This window comes from Sapajus apella, unplaced genomic scaffold (genome assembly GCF_009761245.1).
Source record: "Sapajus apella isolate SASKATOON/1434 unplaced genomic scaffold, GSC_monkey_1.0 scaffold4314, whole genome shotgun sequence".
NCBI classification, from domain to species: Eukaryota; Metazoa; Chordata; class Mammalia; order Primates; family Cebidae; genus Sapajus; species Sapajus apella.
In genome coordinates this window covers 1-3,027 of record NW_022441240.1, presented here as the reverse complement: position 1 = coordinate 3,027, position 3,027 = coordinate 1, and the positions used below count along the sequence as shown (strand labels likewise).

Genomic DNA, 3,027 nt, shown 5'->3' with positions numbered 1-3,027 from the left:
TATTTTTAGTAGAGACGGGGTTTCACCATGTTGGCTGGTATGGTCTCGATCTCCTGACCTCGTGATCCGCCTGCCTCAGCCTCCCAAAGTGCTGGGATTACAGGTGTGAGCCACCGCGCCTGGTCAGAATATTGAGTCTTATTGGAACATGTGTTGAGCTCTATGATTTGTATTGGGTGATTGTACTGGACTATATAGGAAGGCATCACCATAACGGATAGTTAGGCATTAACACAGCTAGAGTTGATGATCAGGGTTTCAAAACCTGGGATTAAAAAATACCTGTGTGCTAGTGATTTATTTTTTAACTTGTTTTTCAGTGTGGTTTGTAGTGTTACTGATTTGATTTTGGCAAATCAGCATTTATTATGACTAGTCTTGAGTATATAAGCTCAGCTATAGTCTGGTTCAGTGGTTATTTAATAATGGACTTAGCTAAAATCCATTCGAATGTTCATACAAGGATTAATTTTGTATTCTTTCTACCTCTTTAGTAAAATAAAACAGGGTCTGTTACCTAGCTTGGAAGATTTGCTGTTCTATACAATTGCGGAAGGACAAGAGAAAATACCTGTTCATAAATTTATTACAGTAAGTTTTTATATTTTTATATCTTAAAAATATAGTAATACTTAATAAAAAATACGGTAGTATTGAAATACAGTCTTAAAGGTCGTCTGACATGTAGATTCTGACTGACACTATTTCTCTTATTATGTTTTCAAATTTTTATCATGCTCATTTCAAGGTAATCAATGAAAGAAAAAGAAAGAAACAATGAGAAACTTGTCCAGAAAGTGGGTAATAGTGACACTAAGATGCCATATTCATGTTCAGGTGTTGGGTAGAAGTTTTTATATACAGGAATAAAATCTTGTAGTTGGAATAAGCATATACATTATTTGCACCATATATTTACAAACTCTTATTTTTTTAAAAACAGGCACTCAAATCTACAGGATTGCGAACGTCTGATCCCAGGTTGAAAGAGTGTATGGATATGTTAAGATTAACTCTTCAAACAACATCAGATGGTGTCATGCTAGACAAAGATCTTTTTAAAAAGTAAAAGTTTCTGCCAAACCTTTAATGGTGATTTGCTATGCTATACGGTGATTCTGCTTTAAAAAAAAAGTTGTATCTTTGAAGGCCACTGCTTCCTGTGTAATGGAAAAAAGGAGATTTATAAACATCATTTGTTTGAAGAACTTGGTACACATTAGGTTCTATAATACATCGGGCTAAGAGTGTACTTTCTTTAAATCTGTTCCAAGGAAATTTAGACACTAGTGTTTCCAGTTTACAGTCTCTGGAGATTGCATTCAGTTTGAGTAGAGTACATCTTTCATCCTGTCATTGCTTATCTTGATCCCCAATTCATCTGCATGACTTGCAGGCTTTCTCAGCATGGTCTCTAGTTCTTTTCCACAAGGTGATTTAGGTGACATCATAAAATTGAGAGGGCTTCAGACAAACCTGTGTTCCTCACGTTACATATCTGCATTGTCTGCTCCTCTCCTCTCTTCAGACGTATTAATACATAGGCTTTTGGCTATTTTCATTTTCCTCAAGACAGTAAAGAACTAAAGGCAACTTTGGAGATTAAAGCCTTGATTTTGTTGAATGAGAATTTTTACTTTGATGTTTCTGTATTTGCATATATTTATTATTTATCTTTATTAATGTGTTTCTATTAGTTTGATTACTTAAAGATTTAATGGACATGTGTGTAATGGATCCCAAAGAATCAAATAATATTTTAAACTACTACTATTTAAGTGGAAACTAGTATAAAACTGTAAATACTACTATAAGATATTGGCTTTTTCCAGACGTGGATCCATAAAATTTCTGCCATCTACTTTGAAAGTTTGTTATGTGTGGATGTATTTACCTTTATTTTGTTTTATTTTGGGGGTTGGGTGATTTGTTCTAGATATCATCCGGACTGTTAAGTCATCTGAAGGTAAAAGTATTTAACTGAGGTTCTCTGAAGTTTCCTGGCATGCTGTGAAGCACTGCTGACAGCTTGGGATTCTTACCTTTTTACCAGGAGATTATTAGTTCTGTTAACTTAGCTGACCTTGAAGTGTAGACTTTAGGCCCATGTTGCAATTGGTGTTAGGAATTTTAACTCTCAAGAACCTTTTTTTTTTAGGAGACAGAAAAACATCAATTCTAAATTTATTGGTATCTTTGCAATAAGAATTATTTTTCATGTTCATGAACCATTTGCAAAATATTCTGATTAAAGTGCTTTCTGCGGGCATTATTTTATTGTATCTGTGAATGAAGTTGTTAGAGTAATGGTAGGTAGATCTGTTGATAATCAGTAGGGGAACTGTTTTGGAATTTTAAGTGGAAGCATTATTTTATACACTTTTAATACTTGAAAAAATATTTGTGCTTTATAAACATGTTGCTATGTTTAAATATGAAATTTAAAACAATTTAAATCCTCTGATTATTAAGGCAGGGAACCATAAGCATTATGTTTTCTACCTTCAATTATATTAAGAGAGAGTAATTACCACTGTTTTAAACACTAATCCAATTTTTAAAAAATCTATGCTTGTAATACGGGCAGTTTCCAACTTGACAAATGTTTTATGGTCTATATGAGCAACCAGTAGAAAAGTACAAGTCTATAGGCATAATTATTTCTCTTTTTAGTTTTAGAATGAGGTGGTTCAAAACCTCCAACTATTAACCTTTTAATAGTTTTCAATCACCTGGAAAGGTGATTGCTTCACAGATATTCTTTTCTCTGTTTTCATAAGTTATCTAGTTGCCAGAAATAAACTTCTCCCTTCATGTTATAACATGGGATTCATTTTTCTCCAGAGAAATAATTTATAAAGGTGGGTAGGTTTGGTTGAAGCAATGTGTTAGTATTTTACCTAAAATATATTGTAGATTAATATTTCTAGACTTTAATGGTAATCTGAGAAACAACTATTATGTGTGACTTTTGTTTAAGCTTGGGAAAATATGTTCTAAGCGTACTCTTTGGAGTATAACCTATTT

The 3,027-nt window shown here is 33.0% G+C and overlaps 1 long non-coding RNA gene across 1 annotated transcript; it reads left to right on the top strand.

Annotated features, from left to right (window-relative positions):
* The first annotated feature begins 447 nt into the window (after positions 1-447).
* On the top strand, positions 448-2,948 carry LOC116547720. Its single transcript, XR_004267151.1, has 2 exons — positions 448-591; positions 944-2,948. It is a non-coding gene; the product is annotated as an uncharacterized LOC116547720 (long non-coding RNA).
* The last annotated feature ends 79 nt before the right edge of the window (positions 2,949-3,027 follow it).